The sequence below is a fragment of the Brassica rapa genome, chromosome A03 (genome assembly GCF_000309985.2).
Source record: "Brassica rapa cultivar Chiifu-401-42 chromosome A03, CAAS_Brap_v3.01, whole genome shotgun sequence".
Classification (NCBI taxonomy): Eukaryota; Viridiplantae; Streptophyta; class Magnoliopsida; order Brassicales; family Brassicaceae; genus Brassica; species Brassica rapa.
In genome coordinates, this window is record NC_024797.2 from 34,564,440 (window position 1) to 34,585,629 (window position 21,190).

General features: G+C 37.5%; 1 long non-coding RNA gene across 1 annotated transcript; it reads right to left on the reverse strand.

Moving 5' to 3' along the window:
• Window positions 1–2,933: 2,933 nt before the first annotated feature.
• Window positions 2,934–20,862, reverse strand: LOC117132863. The gene is made up of 2 exons (XR_004456546.1): window positions 20,759–20,862; window positions 2,934–8,032 (listed from the first exon to the last, which is right to left on the reverse strand). It is a non-coding gene; the product is annotated as an uncharacterized LOC117132863 (long non-coding RNA).
• Between the last annotated feature and the right edge of the window lie 328 nt (window positions 20,863–21,190).

Sequence of the window (21,190 nt, forward strand, 5' to 3'; positions counted from 1 at the left end):
CTCTCAAACAGGATCTAATCAAACCTAACTCCAACATAAAGGAGTATACAGTACATGAGAACATGATGGGTTCGGGACACTCCACCTTAGCCTAGATCTGGTAACAAGAGACAAGGGAGATGAGATCTGACAGATTTGGATCAAGGAGCCAAGAGAGCTGCGAGATCTGACCACCACCACCAATAGGCTGCAACCACCACCACCACCACACGGCACCGGCGAGGAGGAGGGAGAGAGAGCAACGGCGAGGGGAGAGAGAGAGAGAGAGAGAGGTGTGAGAGAAGAAGAGAGAAAAGGAAAATAGAAGCTTGACGGCTAGGGTTTCTTAGTCTCTCTAAATCTCTGCAGGGCTTCGCTCAAGTTTCCGAATAAGAGAAAAGAGAGAGGGGACAGCTTTATTTATAGGAAAATGAGGGACCCTAGGTCATTTACCCTAATGGGCTGAAATCCTAATGGGCTCTTCTTAAGAAATATTTGGACCAGGAATCGTCGAATGCTGTTGTGCTTGAATCCATAGTCGCTCCAGCGTTCTTAGCCTTATTATTGGCTGGGCAAATTCCTTTCAAGCTGGCTGAAAATGATGGGTTTAGTGTTGGGTCAACCTGTTTTTGTGTGTTAAAGTTGTGAATCCTATTCTGGAATGATGAGCAGTGGGCGAATCCTAGTGTGTGTCCTCCTGTAATATCATAAAAATTCCACATTAATACCCTTGTATCATAAATAATTAGGATATTGAGAAAACTATCATTGTATTGGTACATTGCAATGTTAAAAAATCAATAGACACGCTGATCACTATACCAACAATGCCTATCTTATTGTTATGATAGCATAAATGCCAGATATTTTTTAAATTCACTCGGCATGTTCTAGCTTTTGCATTTTTAACATAATTATTTTAATAAACTTTTAAAGTCTACTATTGGAATGTCTAGGACATCAAAATGAAGGCACTCTGTGTTGGGATTTATTAAATCCATGTCTAACTCTATATTGTTTGATTAGTACGATATTGTCCACTTTGGGTCTTAGGGAAACTCATATGAATTTATTTTTGGTTTTCTTCCCAAAAGACCTCGTAATTAGAATTGAACATCTCTTTATATATTAGACTTTCCTTTATCTAATTTTCAATGTGGGACTTAGATTGACATCTCACATTCTCCTCCTCAAGCTAAAGACCACACTCATCTCGTGTATTCTTCCTTCAACGGATTATCTTGGCACCACCTTGTACCAGTAATCACAGGGCTTTCCTTTGAGAATGTGTCTTTCATAACATCGCGTTCCTTTGAGAATGTTCTCCCACAACTTGACAGGTTCCATGATCTTTTGACGTTTCTACCATTGACCTTCTTTTCCACCTTGAAAAGTCCCATTCTTACTTTAAGGTTATTTTGGTCTTCTTGCAGAATCTCGTCAACCCGCTCTGATACCAATTGTTGGGATTTATTAAATACATGTCCGACTTTATATTGTTTGACTAGGAAAAGAACTGCGCCTTGCGCGGGGAGAAATATTTATTAAAAAAGTTATGTTTTCATATTGTAAAATTTGATGATTTCTGAATACATGTGTTCTTGTGGTCAAGATATATTTGGTATTTTTGTTTTTTTCTCAATATAGAATAATTAACTAACTGTAAATATTTGGTACACACTGAAAAAATATAGAAGCCCAAATCAAACAATTAAAATGTGATATCATTGATACTTCGATAATCATAAATTAAGAGTTGTGAAAAGAGTTGATGGTATTTCTAAGGGAAAACCCAACCATATATATATAGAAGGCATATGTAGGTTTTCGTTTTATTTTGAAAATTAAAATAATTAGGATTAATTATCTAGAAACCGTATTTGAGTGTGATACATTAAACCATTATTTATTTAAATTTGTAATAACTACCACAAACATATTTGACAAGTTCTTTTCAATGGTCAAAATTATAGACTTGGTGACAAAGTATATTACTATCTTTAATTAAACGTACCATATAGAACTTCTACAAATTTTGTACCAAGTTAAAAAATATCGGTGAAAGCACTAACTTGGTGGTAAATTTTCTTATTTATTTAAATATCCTGGTATAGAAACAATTAATTTAAACTTACCAAAAGAGCTTGATTCTAAAATTTTATATCACAAAAATTGGTTCAAATTTTAGTAATTTTGTTGTCTTCTAACGATAATAATACCGGCAGTTTACGACTGATCTTTCTTCGACTCGATTGAAATTAAAAAAAAAACATTTAAGCGACATCAATTATAGATAATCCGAAATAAGTAGTTGTTTTCTAATCTATATATATAAATGATTATTTCTTCCCTTCTCCTTGATACACGTAGGCATGCCACATAGATAAGTTGTGAGCTCTCGCGACGACATGTGTCCATGTCTACAAACTCACTGTTTCATTCTTTTTCATTTACGTGATTATGCAATCAAATGTCAATTAAAGCGTTTCTATTAATGTGTTTCATCTGGGCTTGGCAAATTGGTTAATTCTTGCTGGGTTTTGTATTGTTCTTGGTCCATTCAAGGAAACTCCGCCGTCTCCAGAAAATACTTCACTGAAACCCTAATCGATGATTCTCTTCATCTTCCTGATTGCGAGGAACTGGAAACGTTCTGTGCTTAGGCTCAAGCGAAGGGTCATCAACCATTGCCGATCTATCCTTCAATGCTTCCTCATTTACTGCATTCACCAGAAACTTCAACTATAAAAGGCTATGCTTGCATCAGTTCTTTCTTCTTCTTCTGGACGTAAAGGTAATTCCGGCTTCACTATGTAGTTTTTATTTTTATATTTTATCCTGTGCGTTGATCAAGTTTTCATTATCAAAATTTCAACCAATAATAGTTCGTTCAACGGAGATCAATTTGTTCATGTCTTCATTATCAAAATTATTCCCCAGAATTTTTTGTTATCTTAAATCATGCCAGCTTGCAAGGATAAAAACAAGCTTGAAGATCCTTACTGTGTTTATGGCTGTGGAGGTTCGCCTCGCTATCCTACACCGCAAGGTCCAGCATATATAAGCAGAAGTTTGTAATCAAGAAGCATTTGAACAAGCTGACAAACCTGCTGTCAAGAGCATTCAGGTAAGATAAATCTCTTATCTTCTTCTTTTTGAGTATTTCTACTTGGGCTGATTTCAGTAAGTATCATAATCCGATTTCTTTTTCTTTTACCTTTTGGTTTTGTTTCTTTTGTTCAAATGAACAATAAGTTCAAATTGTGTCGATATTTATAAGAAAAGGTTTATCTAACGAAAGTTTATAACTTTTAGATGTGATAAACAAACCCAAGAAAAAGATGTAATTGCATGTGTTCTTCTCAAAGCAACCAGCTTTTGATCATCCTTTACTCAAAGATCACGTTTACTTAGAATTTGTTTGGGCTTTGTATTTTATGTTTTAAGTGCTGATGTTTAGTTTACTTTACTTGCGGTTCCTTTTTTAGATGAAGCATAATTACAATCCTGAGAGACTCTTTGAGCACAACAAAGTATCTTTACGAAGTCAGAAATAGAAGGAGATACATATCCCTCAGTTATGGCATTGATATGGTAAATTTGCCAAAGGAATTATTCCCTTAAGGAGGACAAAGGAAGATGATGACTTGAGGAGAAAGTTCATTCAAAAGATATGGCAAGAAGAAGCATATAACTTTCCCGTTTCCTAAATCTGAGGAACCTGACCTCATGAACCAGAGTGGTCATCAGAAGTTTTTCTTTTTTTTTTTGTTTGTTTCTTGATCTGAGATGTGTAATTTGTTTTGGTTTGTTGAACTGTTACATGCCATAGCTTATGTGGAAGGGGATAATTACTATGGAGCTAAAGCAAATATAATGGGAGCCAAAGATATAACAGCAGCAGCACAAGTTCACCTTCTCGCAGATATGGCTTCTCAGTGACTTATTCAAACAACATCTTAGCAGCAAAGACGCTGGTTGGCAGGTACAATCCCTTAACTTCTAGGGAATTTGAATATGATTTTGATTCTCATGTTCTGTATAATGATTTGTGTGTATATTACAGGTGATTTATATGGTGACAATAATACAAGACTCTTCACCTACTGGACTGTAGGTTCCTGCGACTATTGTATAATCCAATTCTTATGGTCATCTGCTTTTGTTCTCTATAAGCTCATTTGAGTGTACCTGCCAACCACCGTTTAATCTCTATTACTTACTGTACGGTTCATAGGGGTTCTTTCAAGTCTTATTTCTCTACTCAAACAAATAATTTTGTTATTAATCAGAATTCAACAAAAGCTATAATAACAAAACACTAAAATTTAATTAATATTTCATTCCAGATATCATTATGATCTGAAACAAATATATTCTAAAACATCATTTCCCTATTAAATCAGAAAATATTAATTATTATTTATGATATTATTAAACTATATATAGTATTTTAAAATTGAAATTTAATTATTTTATCAAATTATATTATATTTTAAATTAGGAAAAATTACATGTTTACCACTTTCATGGTACCACTTTCCATTTTTACCATGAGACATTTGTGTACATGTCTTTTGAAACTTGAATCTTCTGAAATTAATTTAGTATTATTTATTTAAAATTTCTATTTTTATTATGTAAAATTAAAATACAAATTATAAGAAATATACATTATTACATTTTATTTTATTTTCTTGGTAATTTTTTATTCTCTAAAATTAGATAATAATTAAGGTTATTGTCATCTTAATTCAAACCAAAATATTTTAAAAAAATAATAATATGATCTAGAATTCTATTAATTATTTGTTTGTTTATAATATCGTTTTCAATCTAAAATAAATTTAAATACTTCATAAAATTAATATAAGTTCATATAAAATAGTTTTTATTATAACTTCCCGCCCATAGGGTGGGCCAACCCTAGTAAAACATATTGTATTGAGAAATTTAAGATTTACATATGATCGAATTGTTTTTATATGTATAAAATTTTTGATTGTTTATATAATCAATCTCTATGTTAGACAGATGCATTTGAATATTTTCTTTTACTAACTTATCAGTAAATAAAAATATATATTTTTGATTTTAAAGTTACACTAATTTTCAGAATATCAAAATTTTACTCTCTTTTTGATAACATAAGTTGGAAAATTGATATATTAAAAAGACAATTACAAATTGGATTAAGCTTATAATTTGAAGTATAGTTTGGTTATAGACCACATTAACATAACATAAAATTTTTCAGCCCGACTATTATTATACTTAAGGTCCAAATATAAAAAGATTATAATATTATTTGCAACTGATACTTTGTATAGGATGAAAATTAGGTTAACGTGATATATATATATATCATTAACTACTACGAAAGGTCATTATTAATGTTGTCCTAGACTATGAAAAAACAATTAGGCAGGTGTCAAAGTTTTTACTTAATCTTTGATATAAACTTCATAATTTAAATTCTAAAGAATTGTGTTGCAAGGAAAAATAATTGATATATAAGGTTTGGTAATAACAAAACAATCTAATTTCTGTATTACTCTTTATATAAATTTTTGTAGGTGAGAAGGCTTGAGAACCGAACAATATTCTTCTTTTTTTCTCTTTTATTGAATTTTTTTATTGCTGCGTCTCTTTGCTATTTTTTTTTCTCAAAGTGCCTCTTTGTTACTAATAAAAAAAATTAAAAAAATTATTATTTTCCAATTTATAGCAAAAACATGCAATACTTAGGCTATAGCAAACTTTGATTAATTTTGTTGTCTAAGTAATACGGAATAAGAGTATACCTTACACTTTAAAAAATAATTATTAGGTTGGATCACAATTTAAATCAATTTTGAATCATTTAAAGAAAGTTTCATTTAATGAGATCGTCGAGTATTAATTTAATGAGATCACCGAGTATTAAGTTTATCATATCATATACATTTATGTTTGGATTAATATAGTTTTCTAGCCATTGGATTTTGGACTTACTAAGTTTTCAATTGATTTTTTATGCTGTCACATAAGCCAAATTGACATCATAATTAATCAACACCTAAGCAAGATTTTTTTTAATTAATACAAACTTACGGTTACAAATTTTTAAATATTTCTCTATTAATATATAAGGGTTAATTTTTGCCTCGGTGATAAATATTTTCCGTAATTACATATTGTCTAAGTGTCTATCAAATCGTGTAGAACGTGTATATTTGATATTTATTCTTAAGTGCATTAATTTAATAGTCATTTATTGTTTCTTCTAATAAGGCAATCTTCATATTTAGTCAAATTTCTTTTTTTTTCTCACGCCAGATAACTCAAGAAGATGATGTAATGCGCTTAGCCTAAGTTTAATTTTAATGTGGAAGGACCCTAGCCTAATGGTTAAGGTTTAAAGGCTTCTATACCCAGGTTTGGGATTCGAATCCCAGACTATGCAATTTATTGTAGAATACAGGAAATCTAGGTTTCAAATCCCGGAAAGAGCGATTTATTACTGCAGGCTACGGAAGAAAAACTTACAAGGGATCTTCAACATGGTGCAAATAAATCTAGTCAAGCGTGGATCTTCATAGGACGACTCAGGTGATGCAGTTAGGTGTAGATCCTCATAAGGCAGGTAGTATTGTGGATTGTTAAATCGTCTATATAATATTTCTCATATTTGTAATGTCAAAATGAATCAGCGTAAAAAAAGTTTAATTTTATAAATCTTACAAGGGATCTTCAACATGGTGCAAATAAATCTTCAACATGGTGCAAATAAATCTAGTCAAGCGTGGATCTTCATAGGACGACTCAGGTGATGCAGTTAGGTGTAGATCCTCATAAGGCAGGTAGTATTGTGGATTGTTAAATCGTCTATATAATATTTCTCATATTTGTAATGTCAAAATGAATCAGCGTAAAAAAAAGTTTAATTTTATAAATCCCTAGCGAAATCACAATCTAGATCTTGGACCAACATTATTTTCTAATTAAATATGAAGCTAGTCAGATTAATTGCTATGCTAATTAATTGACAATTAAGCTAAACACTTTTTTAATTAATATAAAATACATGTTATAACTTTTCAAATGTTTCTCTATTAATATGTAGGTGATTAGTACGATATTGTCCACTTTGGGCTTTAGGCAAGCCCACATGAATTTATTTTTGGTTTTCTTCTCAAATGGCTTCATACTAATTAGAGTTGGACATCTCTTTATATATTAGACTCTCCTTTATCTAATTTCCAAAGTCGGACTTAAATTGACATCTCACACTCTGTTGGTTGACGTTACCAAGAATTTAGATGGCAAATCGACATCCTTGTACTGTATATTTTAAGTATATGGGAAAATGTGTAATACCAGAGAGAACAACAAGATCGTGCATAGAAAGGCATCTTTGGACAAAACTTTGTCGCAGCTGAGAGATGTTAAAAGTAGGAGCTGGTAGTTGTCTTGTTTCTATTGCTTTTGATACTCTTCCATCCTTTCTCCCTTTTGGCACTTCCCATGTTGGCCCTCCTGACTATCATTACGTTCACACAAATAAATGATGTCGATTATTAGAATTATCAAATAAAACTAGAATTTGATATATGAGATCGCGACAGCATCTCTTGCAGCCAGTGAAACGATATCGGCACACGAGACGACACCTGGACATTGCTCTTCTAATGCCTTCTTTGCATTGTCAATCACATAAAATGCATGGAGTGAGATGTTTGGAGGTCCATCTTTCTCTGCTTTGTTCTTTCCCTTTTGAGTCCAACAGCACTGACGCATCACATCCCTTAAGCAACAAAAACAATCGCCAACAGCTTATTTCTTTAATATATATAAAAAATTATTGAAAGATTACAAGAATGTGCTGTGCATGAAGTAGCTACCCTGACAAAGCAATCGTGGAAATGCATCCTCAAGAGAGCAGCAGGGACAGTTTTGTCATTTGCCATGGCTTTCTTGACTGCATTGGTGACGATTTGGTCGGCTTTTGGACATGTATGGTCGTAGTAGTGAGGACTAAGCGCTTCAGTGTCGAATGAAACCGCTAAGATGACTGTGAGAAGGAGATTTAGAAAATTTACATTCATTTCTGCCAACTTTTGATAATCTTATCTACTGACAAGATTTTTATATATTTCTTGATAAGAAGAAATGTATTTAGACCGAATAGTTTGGGTTGCTTAGGGGATGGAAGATTAACAAGATTTTATAGGCATAGCTAAAGTAAAGGTGTTTAAGTTTTGAGTGATGGAGTTGTTAGTGAGGCGACAAGGTTTTTAAGCAAATTAGGTTATGAATACAAGACTCGTTTGGTTGTAGTGTAGTAGAGTTGAAGCATTTGTAATATAGATTCTTGAAAACGACAGATAAAAAAATCAAAAATGTTCAATAGCAAGGCTACGTCTGGATAATGATATAAGTGTGGTATGAGATATTAATTGTCTACGTCTACATTATCCAATCAACAATTGTTAGAAAAACATATAGAGAAACATTTACTAAATACTAATGTCGAATCCCAGATCCTGAATAGGATCGTTGGGACGGCCATGGTTCGAGGAAACGTACTAGCCAGTCTTAAGACATAAAGACAAGCGTTCCATGGCCAAGAAAGAAGGTTAAGGACATAAGGAAACTTAGACTTAACCTTATAAGAGCAAAAAGACAGGTAGGATGAGTAAAACGGTAACTGGACGAAGTGATCGAGTAGCTCGACCAGCTCAACGAAGCTAGGTTAAGTTCACTCCATCTCGACCACTACTAAGTCAGCTCCACTAGCTGAACTACTAGCTCACTCAGCTGAGGCAGCTGGGAGTCAGCTCATCTCAGCTAGACAGACTGTTCGGGTTTTGGACCGATGGTCCGGGTCCGGGTCAGTGGCGGGCCGTGAGGTCCAGCCATGAGGCCATGGGCTGTTGTATATTTGGACAAGGCTGTGGGCTAAGTCCAGAGGACTTGGGGAGTGGGTTGGTGATATCTTGCATATTTCCATTGTGTTATCCATTCACCCATGTGCATTTTGATCATATAGACTAGGATTTAGCCATGTATAGGTTGCATTTCGCATACATGAGTCTTTATTAGGTATTGGAGTACCACATGGAGTTCTTGGAGACATTTGGGTGCATTTGGAGCTCAAAAGAGGTGATAAATGTGATCATTGGACGAGCAGTGCACCGGAGCGACCACCCGGAGCGACACCATGAAGTCGTTGTGTCCTACCTCTCAGAGCGACCTTACCAGAGTGACGCCATGAAGTCGCTCGCTCTTTTATCGTCTGGAGATACAAAAATGGACCCGGAGCGACCTGCCAGAGCGACCACCCCAGGTCGCTCCCGGTGACGTGTCAGAGCGACGTGCTGAGGTTGCTGCGCGTCGTCTATTTGGTCGAACTTATGATTTATCAAGGGCCTTTTGGTCATTTTATTATGCATGTTTTACACTTACTAAACCTATGTTTAAGTACCTTTTGTAAGCCATTGGAGGCAGATTATCTTTTATCTTAAGAAAACCACCAAAAACCTCTTGGAAAGTTCATATCTTTGAATCAATTGATCATTTTGTTATTGCAATCCTGTTGTTTTCATATCAATTCTCTGCATTCCTCTACATGATTAATCTGAAATCCAATATGGGTTTAAGAGGAATCATGGAGATTAGTGAGTAATCACCTTTTGAATTCATGGGTTAGGGAGATTAAAGATGATTAGGTTAGAGCTAGGATGTTTTAGTGTAGATCATTTTTAATACTTGCTAGTAGGGTATTCATAATGCATCTTCTGAGTTGACCTCTCAAAAGTTGATCTTTAGGCATTTCCCACCCAAAAGGTGTTTGATGAAATGCCTGAGACAACTCTTCTAAGCTTTTAGCATACTTTACCAAAGACATTTGTTGTTAGAGGTGCTAAGATAGCCATTAGACTTGTTAGTAATGATTGCTTTCATATTATTCAACCAAAGATATTTGATGTTTGAAATGTGTTAGTAAATGAACATTCATCTAGACATAGAGCTTGTTTAGAATTGTGTCTAAGCTTAAGGTTGATAGTTTGATTGATCGTTTGTCATCCTTAGTTCGAAACTTGATCACCCAAGGTCTAATCCCTATACCCAGAGTTCTCTTTTCCCTTAGTAAAGAAAGTTACTTCATTTATCGCTTTTATTATTCTGCAACTGCATTAGCATTAATCATTAGTTTAGAAATCTTTTAAATCATCGGTTGCACTTAGATTAAGTGAGTACTTGCATTCTCAGTGCTTTGAAATCCCTTAGAATTGGTTCGACAATCTTTTATACTACATCATTTGTCTTAGGAGCCTTGAAAACTCCTAACATCAAATTGGCGCCGTTGCTAAATTCTGAGTAGATTTGAACATTGAGCTTTAGTCACTTGCTTGAGACTAAGTCATTTTTATTTATTTTTGTTACTGATTCTCCTTTTTCACCTCCCTTTAACTTTCAGGTGTATGAACTTGAGGAGCAGGGATCCATCAAACCTAGTTCCAAGAGTTGCAGACATTAAAGCTTTAGAGAGAGAGTGTGCTTGAAAGAGAAGAGAAGAAGAGCAACAGACTCACTTGCAGAGATTGGATACTGATGTGGGAGACATACCTCAAAATGATGCGAACGCCAATGGAGCTAACAACGTTCCACAACACCAACAGCGAGCACCTCACCCCATTCGCACTTATGACCGCCCCAACATTCATGGTCATATATTCGGAATCCGAGCACCGGCTGTGGCAGCCAAACACTATGAGATCAAATCAGGACTCCTCAACGTGATCGAGAACAACAATTATCATGGCTTGGCTCTAGAGGACCCATTTGAAATGTGTTAGTAAATGAACATTCATCTAGACATAGAGCTTGTTTAGAATTGTATCTAAGCTTAAGGTTGATAGTTTGATTGATCGTTTGCCATCCTTAGTTCGAAACTTGATCACCCAAGGTCTAATCCCTATGCCCATGAGTTCTCTTTTCCCTTAGTAAAGGAAGTCACTTCAGTTATCATTTTTTATTATTCTGCAACTTCATTAGTATAAATCATTAGTTTAGAAACCTTTTAAATCATCGGTTGCACTTAGATTAAGTGAGTATTTGCATTCTCAGTGCTTTGAAATCCTTTAGAATTGGTTCGACAATCTTTTATACTACATCATTTGTCTTAGGAGCCTTGAAAACTCCTAACATCACCAAGAAGAAGTTCTACAGGGATGTGAAGAGATACTACTGGGATGAGCCTTACCTCTACATTCTATGCAAGGATCAACTTTATGGGAGAGTGGTTGCTAATGAAGAGATTGATGGGATCCTTACACAATGTCATGGATCATCCTATGGAAGCCACTATGCTACCTTCAAGACTGTTGCAAAGGTGTTACAAGCTGGATTCTGGTGGCCACATATGTTCAAGGATACACAAGACTTCGTTTCAAAGTGTGATTCATGCCAAAGAAGAGGAAACATCACCAAAAGGAATGAGATGCCTCAAAATCCAATCCTTGAAGTTGAAGTGTTTGATGTGTGGGGTATTGACTTCATGGGACCATTTCCATCATCCTTTGGCAACAAATACATCCTTGTAGCTGTTGATTATGTCTCCAAATGGGTGGAAGCTATTGCAAGCCCCACCAATGATGCTAGAGTTGTAACCAAGATGTTCAGGAGCATCATCTTTCCAAGGTTTGGAGTTCCAAGAGTTGTGATCAGTGATGGAGGCTCTTATTTAATCAACAAACTGCTTGAGGGACTTCTCAAGAAGAACGGTGTAAAGCACAAGGTAGTAACTCCTTATCATCCTCAAACAAGTGGTCAAGTTGAGATTTCAAACCGAGAGATCAAGTCCATTTTGGAGAAGATTGTGGGGATTACAAGGAAGGATTGGTCTATTAAGCTTGATTATGCACTTTGGACTTATAGGACAGCTTACAAGACACCTCTGGGGACCACACCTTTCAACCTAGTATATGAGAAAGCTTGCCATCTGCCAGTGGAGCTTGAATACAAAGCAATATGGGCAGTAAAGTTGCTGACCTTTGACATCAAGAGTGCCAAGGAGAAAAGACTTCTTCAGCTACATGATCTTGATGAGATAAGAATGGATGCTTTTGAAAACTCAAGGATCTACAAGGAGAAGACTAAAGCTTTCCATGACAAGAATATCCTGAAGAGAGAGTTTAAAGAAGGAGATCAAGTTCTTCTCTACAACTCTAGGCTGAAGGTATTTCCAGAAAAGCTTAAGTCAAGGTGGTCCGGTCCTTTCAAGGTCAAAGAGGTTAGGCCATATGGGGCAATAGTTTTTTGGAGTACTGATGGAAGAGACTTCATAGTCAATGGGCAAAAGGTTAAGCTCTACATGGCGACTGCACCAGAGGAAGATGGGGTTTCAACTCCACTTTCTGATCCTACCCCGGCCTAATCTAAAAGGAGGCAATGTCAAGCTAGAGACTTAAAACAAGCTCACTTGGGAAGAAGTCCCATGTATATCCTTGTACATATTGCATTGGTATTTTCATTTTCATCATACTTCTAAAAAAAAAAAAAAAGAGAATTGAAGTTGTGTGCAGGTGCTTGATCGATCCGGTTTGAGCAAAGAATCAGGCGTAGGAGCGAGGACCTGGAGCGAGGGTGAAAGGTCGCTCCAGCTGGGAGCGACGTCACCACAGCGACACCTCGAGGTCACTCGCGTTTACGGTGTTTTGGGGCTCGAAAATACTCTCGGAGCGACCTCTTAAAGCGACGACACGAAGTCGCTCCAACTCCAGAGCGACGTCACCACAGCGACTACCTCAGGTCGCTCGCGTTTACGTTGATTTGAGACACGAAAAACAAGCCTGGAGCGACATCCCGCAGTGACGACCTGAGGTCACTCCATGACCGGTTCAGGTAAGTGATTTTCGATCTAATCCCGGTTCAATCTAATTTGACCGGTCCCTTCCCACCTAAACCGATCGGACGACCCTAAACCTAACCCACAACCCTCGATCTTCATCTTCCTCACTCTCCCTCCCCTCACAAAAACTCATACTCTCTCAAACTCACCCACACCAAAAATCCGATAACTCTCTAAATTCTCAACCAAATCACCTGGTTCTTGTTTCTAAATCCAAGCTTTCGTCCCTGGAGTCTATTCCCCATCACCCATTCATCATTTCCTTTCATCCAAAGCAAGGTATTGAGTTTTAAAATTCAATATCGTAGGTCCATGAACCCTAGATTTTCAAAATCGAAATTTGGTCCTTTTCTTGCTTGATTACTGTGAAATAGACTAGGGAAAGCTTCTCTATCAAGTTGGGTTGATGAATCAATGGTGAAATTGGGTTTAATTTGAACTTTGACAAAATTAGGGTTCATGGATTTGGGGCTTTTTGAATTTGACCTTAATTGAGTGTGTTGGTGGGTGAACTTGGTGTGTTAAGGTGTTTAAAAGTTTGATCAAAGAACTTTCTCATTCTAGAACCACTTTGAGTATTGAATTTTACTTAACTTGTAATTTTCAAATTTTGAAAAGATTGAGAAGTGTGATTCTTTGCTCTTAACTTGGCTTCTTAGTGCAAAATGTGTGAAATAGTTGCATTGAGTTAACTTGAGCTTAAATTGCTAGTTCATTTGTTGAGTTAACTCTTGGAATTTTCACTTGCAAAGTCATAATCTTCTTTACTTCCACCTACTTACCCCTTTTCAAGTCTTGAATTTTTCAGGTAACAATTGTTAAGAAAACAAAGGGATAAGAGTCTGCACTAAGAGGGAAAGCCTTAGCCTCCGAGCCAGCTGGCTCTGGGACACAGAGCACTCCTCGACAGAAAACCTTGGCTGCAAAGAAATCAAAAGAGCAAGAGAAGAGGGCAGGGAAAAGTGTAGAGCAGTTCCCACTAATGAGGAGAGCGACAATGAAAGTGAGGATGAGCAGGCTCCTACAAAGAAAGCCAATATGTCAAAAGGGAAGGCGGTTGATGTTGATAGGGACAGGGTGAAAACTCCATCTGTGGAAGAGCTGTATGATCACTTGCTGAATGGGGTCACTTGGACTCCAACAAGGTTCGCCGACCTTGATTTGCTGAAGGAGTTGAGTCTTGAGTCTGATATTGAGGCGATGATGGGACATTTGAAGATGCCAAAACTCCTGACCATGGCTTACCCTGTCTACAAGGATGTCTCCTGTCAGTTTTTGTCTTCCCTTGAGGTCACTTACCATAACATTCAGTATGTGAGGCAAGGATGGGGCAAGATCAAATTCAAGGTCAATGGGAAAGACTACAAGATGAAACTCAAGGACATTGGGAGAGTCATGGGGTTCCAAGACTTGGAAGACTACTCTCTCCCCAAATGCGAAAATCTCCCCACCGAGCTTTGGAAGTTGATCACCAGAAACAAGCACTCTACCGGGACTGACAAGAACTCAGATATCCGACATCCGTCTGTGCGCTACCTCCATAGGATGCTCGTCCATGCATTCTATCCACGGAAGGAAGCATGTAATGTCACCGAGGAAGATATGCGACTGCTCTGCCCGGCTATCCGACCCTACGCTGCCCCCGGAGTCTTGCCTCTTCCAAGCACCGACATCTATGCTACCTTTGAGATGGTCAGTTTCTTCGTGAGTCGTCTCGAGCACTACAGAGACTGGGCATGGTACACCTCTGATTCGCGCCCAAAGGTTGGAATTGGCGGGTTGATCACACCACTGCTTTAATTTGTGAATGTTCCCTTGGGAAAGGACGCAGCAGGACCTAGATTCATTGATGGCACTTACTTGAGGATTGCCACTTATTTCAGCGGGATGTATGGGAATGACTATGTCTACCACTACTACTTGAAGGGCAAGCCTGTTGAAGTAGTTCTTCCAAACAAGAACCTGACGAGCTTAGAGAGACCTGGAGCTATCAGCTTCAACATTTCCCAGGAAGACTTTCCTGGAGAGCACGGGTCTCTCGGTCCAATTGCTGCACCAAGAAAAAGGACTGTTCCGACGAGACCTGACGAACCTGCTGCGGAAGCATCTGAACCCGTCTATGGACCTCCGCGCTACTACTTCAAGCCATATGATGGAGTTCTTCCTCCTGGAGCTCTTCGTGACGCTCATGAGCATATTGGTCGACTTCAGAGATGGAACAAGGCACAAGACAGGACGATAGAAAAACTGAAAGACAAGTGCAAAGCGCTTAGCAAGACTGTAAAGAAGCAAGCAAAGACTTCAGCCAAGTCCATGAAAAAAGTAGCTGATGTTTTGACCAGGGGAGGATTAGCTTTATGTAGCTCAGCAGAATTCGCCTTCGCGAACACATCAGCCCCCCAGCCTTCACCTCAGTCTACGGATCTTGGTTCCCCCTCACTGCTAGACAGCTTCAGCGCAAGTGGAGGAACCCACCCACTCAACCTTCCACCTCCGAAAACAAGTCCCCATCCCTAGCCTCTTCTGATAGTGAGGTCGAGATTGACGAGGTTCATAGCCAATCATGGTTTTGCGACTACAGCTCAGCACCAGATGGTTACTACACCACGTTCCCACCTCACGACGACGATGCTGGGGCATCTGCCCCTACTCACTATCCGTAGAAGGTACTTCATTTCTTTCTTTTGTATTTACCATTTCATTTTTGCATATTAGTTTTCTTTTGGGTATCTCTCTCTCTACTTGACAACACAGAGACTGTGTCACTTAAGTTTAGGGGAGGTATCAAGTATTTGATCATTTTTGCTTTGATGATTTTGCTTTGAGTCTTGCATACATACCTTTTTGCATATAAAAAAAATCATATAGATTACATCACTTGCATTTTTAGGAGAGTCTACAGCATATAGGTTGCATTCACTTGCATTGGGAGCAATGATTTAAAATGCCTTGTAAAGAACACTACCTCGCGCTCGAATAGCTATTGCATCTCTCAAAAAGCCTTGTATGTTTCGAGCCTTGAAAACTCTTCATGAATCTCATTAATTGCTGAAACTCAATCTTTGAAGCCAACTACAACTTTATTTGAACTGAACGAACTTAATGCTTCTTGCTCATGGTCCCTTGTGTACTGAGTCATGGCTATACACACTTGAGTTGTCACATCCTTTATGCCAATATTTTTGACAAACTCTAGTGGTAGACCACTCCCAAAACCCTTCCCTCCTTTTAAGCTTTCATTGTTTGATGAGCGAGGCTTTTTTGAAAAATTCTTTCATGTGCATAATGTTGAGAGTATCGGGAACGACAATGCTTGATCTTCATTCTTGCTAGATTAGGCACTCTATTGTCTAGCTATAGGTGGGGGGTGAGTGTTGTGATTATGATTTTGGAGCATGAAAAGTTTGAAGGATAAGAATAGACTCTTGTGTTTAAGTGGATAGTCTTATTGGGATAAGTAGAGAAACATCTAGCTCAAGTTATGAAAAGTCTTGGCCCCCACCTAAAAAAAAAAAATATATATATATATATATATATATATATATATATATATATATATATATATACGAGAAAAGAAAGAAAAATGGGGCTAGCAAAGTTGTTAGGAGCTAAGAAATGTTTTGAGGTTGTGGAAAATCCCTAGTAGATTTCAAAGAGAAAGAGTTAATGTTCTGAGGATCTTTTGGTGAGAGATGTGAGTTGGGTTTGACATTGGGAAATGATTGTGTAACTTGTATGTTTGGGAAAAGGGTAGAACAATGGAGATTGAGCATTGTATGCATGAATTGATCACTTTCTTAGATATATTATGTGCAATGTCAAGGCTACTTGTCTTGGAGTAAACCACCTTAAAGATCATGTATCTTGAACCTCTTGACTCACTTGAATAAAAAGCCTTCCCTTACCCAACCAAATGATTTTGACCAATTGACCATTTGCAAGAATTCACCTGATGTTTTATGCTTAATGAATGTGAGAGTTGGTTGATTTGAATGTGTGGATGCTTATGATGATTGTAAGGGCAAAAGGAGTTGAGATAGGCCCAGAGAAGCTAAAGTATAATAAGAGAGTGTGCTCATGTTGGATTTAGATGTTGAATTGAGTACTAGATGTGTTTCTTTTGGCTATGAGCTCCCACCTTCAAACCTCTCTCCCTAGTTCTAGAAAGTTCACTTGTGGACAAGTAAGAGAACAAGTTTGGGGGAGTTGATATCTTGCATATTTCCATTGTGTTATCCATTCACCCATGTACATTTTGATCATATAGACTAGGATTTAGCCATGTTTAGGTTGCATTTTGCATACATGAGTCTTTATTAGGTATTAGAGTACCACATGGAGTTCTTGGAGACATTTGGGTGCATTTAGAGCTCAAAACAGGTGATAAAGGTGATCATTGGACGAGCAGTGCACCGGAGCGACCACCCGGAGCGACACCATGAAGTCGATGTGCCCTACCTCTCAGAGCGACCTTATCAGAGTGACGCCATGAAGTCGCTCGCTCTTTTATCGTCTGGATATACAAAAATGGACCCGAAGCGACCTGCCAGAGCGACCACCCCAGGTCGCTCCCGAAGCCCGGAGCAACGTGTTGGAGTGACGTGCTAAGGTCGCTGCGCGTCGTCTATTTGGTCAAACTTATGATTTATCAAGGGTGTTTTGGTCATTTTGTTATGCACGTTTTACACTTTCTAAACCTATGTTTAAGTACCTTTTGTAAGCCATTGGAGGCAGATTATCTTTTATTTTAAGAAAACCACCAAAAACCTCTTGGAAAGTTCATCTCTTTGAATCAATTAATCATTTTGTTATTGCAATCCTGTTGTTTTCATATCAATTCTCTGCATTCCTCTACATGATTAATCTGAAATCCAATATGGGTTTAAGAGGAATCATGGAGATTAGTGAGTAATCACCTTTTGAATTCATGGGTTAGGGAGATTAAGGGTGATTAGGTTAGAGCTAGGATGTTTTAGTGTAGATCATTTTTAATCCTTGCTAGTAGAGTATTCATAATGCATCTTCTGAGTTGGCCTCTCAAAAGTTGATCTTTAGGCATTTCCCACCCAAAAGGTGTTTGATGAAATGCCTGAGACAACTCTTCTAAGCTTTTAGCATAATTTGCCAAAGACATTTGTTGTTAGAGGTGCTAAGATAGCCATTAGACTTGTTAGTAATGATTGCATTCATATTATTCAACCAAAGACATTTGATGTTTGAACTGTGTTAGTAAATGAACATTCATCTAGACATAGAGCTTGTTTAGAATTGTGTCTAAGCTTAAGGTTGATAGTTTGATTGATCGTTTGCCATCCTTAGTTCGAAACTTGATCACCCAAGGTCTAATCCCTATACCCATGAGTTCTCTTTTCCCTAATTAAAGAAAGTTACTTCATTTATCGCTTCTATTATTCTGCAACTGCATTAGCATTAATCATTAGTTTAGAAATCTTTTAAATCATCGGTTGCACTTAGATTAAGTGAGTACTTGCATTCTCAGTGCTTTGAAATCCCTTAGAATTGATTCGACAATCTTTTACACTACATCATTTGTCTTAGGAGCGTTGAAAACTCCTAACATCAGTTGGGACTATGACCGACCCCAAACCCAATCAGAAAGGGCGATGGGATGCAAGTTGCCGAAAGGGCACAACTCTTGGTCGATGGTACCTTTTCACTAGCAAGTCGTGCCTGTTCGTGGGGCAAGACTTACCCCCTCGTTTTCTATAAATATGGGGGCTCTCCTGTTGATTTCATTATCCATTTCCAGAGTAAAATACTCAGAGAAAAACGTAGAGAGAGAGAAAGAGAGAGAGAGTTCCGGCCAAGAGAAAGGCCGAGTGTGGTGGTGTTTTGTTCCGGCGACTCTGATCGTTTGGGAACTAACTCCGATCAAGAATGGGATATCAAGACAAGGAGAAGAAGATGGAGAATCCAGACGTTGTTCACAAGGTATGTGATGGGCCGTGGCTCCATCAGACCGAACTGACAATCCATGTGATCGCACCGCGGCTCTGCTCGGTTCCTAAGTCCCATCCGGTTCTCCTTATCTGTTTCAATTCGGTTCTCTTCTCTTCTTTCTGATTATACACGAAGGGTTGTGTTGGTTCAGTCCAAGGGACACATCCCTAGGCTTGGCCGATCATAACCGAACCGCTAGCCTTGACACGGGTCGGCTATGCGGATGGTTTGAATCGCACCATCGACTGGGCGGTTGGGCTAAACGGTTGGTCATGTCCCAAAAGGCACGAGTTGCCAAAGGTCACGAGTTACCAAAGGTTGTGAGTATCCAAAGATCACGAGTTACCAAAGGTTGTGAGTTGCCAAAGGGTGTAAGTAACCACAGGGTACGAGATGCCAAGGGTTACGAACATCAAGAGGTACGAGGACCAAGAGGTACGAGGACCAAGAGGTACGAGGATCAAGAAGTACGAGGACCAAGAGGTACCAAGGGCCGAAGAGGTGCATGTTCCAAACGGTGTCTGTTGAGACAGGTTGTGTCCGATCATTATGGATCAGTCTATGACTTTTTAAGTTAAGATAAGTACACGGTTTGTCTAAGTCCGGGTATGAGTCGCAAGGTCTGACCGGTTGCTAAAGCCTTCCGGATTGGGCTTGAGGCTTACTTGGCCTATTTGATCCAGGCCCAAGGCCGGATCAGGTAAAGAAGTCTGTTGGGCCATCGAGCCGGAATTCATGGGCCGGTCAAACCTATATTCTGTCCGGTTAGACAGATTAGACTTTGGGGCGATCCGGATCTGTTCGTGTGTTCTGTTTATCAATTCTAGACTATCTATCTGATTCTAAGTCAAGGGGTGGTTGGTTGTATGACTTAGGATACGGTAGATAGGTTCATATCTTTTATGATTATGTTGACTGAGGTTTATCTAAGTTCTAGGAACCAAGCAAAGCATTGTAGAATCGATCCGTTCTATTCTCAGTTATGATTAATGCTCACTTGTTGTGGTTTCAGGAACTAAGGATGGTTTTGGTCAAGCCAAGGAGCCGTGAAGGCTTGGTCAGTGAGAGGCTGTGTGACGTGTGGTTAGCTGATGCTAGGGATGAACTAGTGATTGTCTATGAATTTGTTAAGAAGTTGTGTATTGGATCTCATATTTCTAAGTAATACAAAGTTAACACATTATTATTCTGATGTGCAATCTGTTGGTTTGTTTATGAACCTCATATTCGAATATGACTTAGTAAATAAAAGACTTAAAATGAATTAAACAAGCAAAGAAATTAATAGGTAAGCATTCGTATCCAGTTGGGTCCAGAGGCCAGGATCGGATCTTACAGCTACTGCTCTCCAAATGCTCTCTGGCCAATATTTTCATATGAAGCTTTTAAAAGAGTATTTACATTTATAAATTCTAAAATTAAGGAAAAAATATAATTTATTTATTTATTTTATTTAGTAATACCATAAAATTATTTTTATATCCAGAAAATAAAATTTTGATTTCTAAAATTAATTTCCAATAAAAATATTTTTTTAAAACATAGTATTTCACATTTAAAATATAATTTAATTTATAAAATAAAATTTATTTTAAATTTGAAAAATTATTTTTAGAAATATATATTTTTATTATAAAATTTATTTAAAAATAATATTTTCAGATATAAACGTAATTATTAAATTATTAAATAAAATAAATTAATTATATATCTTTTTAATTTTATATGTTAATATATTTATATATATATTAGAAGTATATTCATTAAAATAAATATATGACATATTATATACTAATTTTTATAAGCAAAGGACTCATCAAAAGGGTGAGACCAGGATCATCCATCTCTGTATGGAATGATCCTTGGCTCCCAACCACCAGCCCGAGACCAGCAACTAAAAATTTGCACGATAACTATTCGGACCTTACAGTGGACTCTTTAATAGATCCTACTTCGCGAACTTGGAACTCGCAGGCTCTTCGGTTGTTAGTGGATCCCCAGGATGTGAAGATAATTGAAAGTATACCTTGAGTCAGATTCAGGGTACAGATAAAGATGGATGGCATTTCACAAACAATGGGAGATATACGGTTAAATCAGGTTACCAGGTGGAACGGACTTACCCAGATAGGGAAAGACCATTGACAGTGTTTGGCCCCACACTGGACGTTTTGAAATCACTTTGTTGGACTATACGATGTCCACCAAAGTTAAAACATTTCTTGTGGCAGTTGGTTTCAGGGTGTATAGCGGTTAAAAAGAATTTGAATGCGAGAGGAATAAAAGGGGATGTGTGTTGTGCGAGATGTGGAAATCCCGAGGAATCAATAAACCATGTGTTTTTTTAGTGTCCTC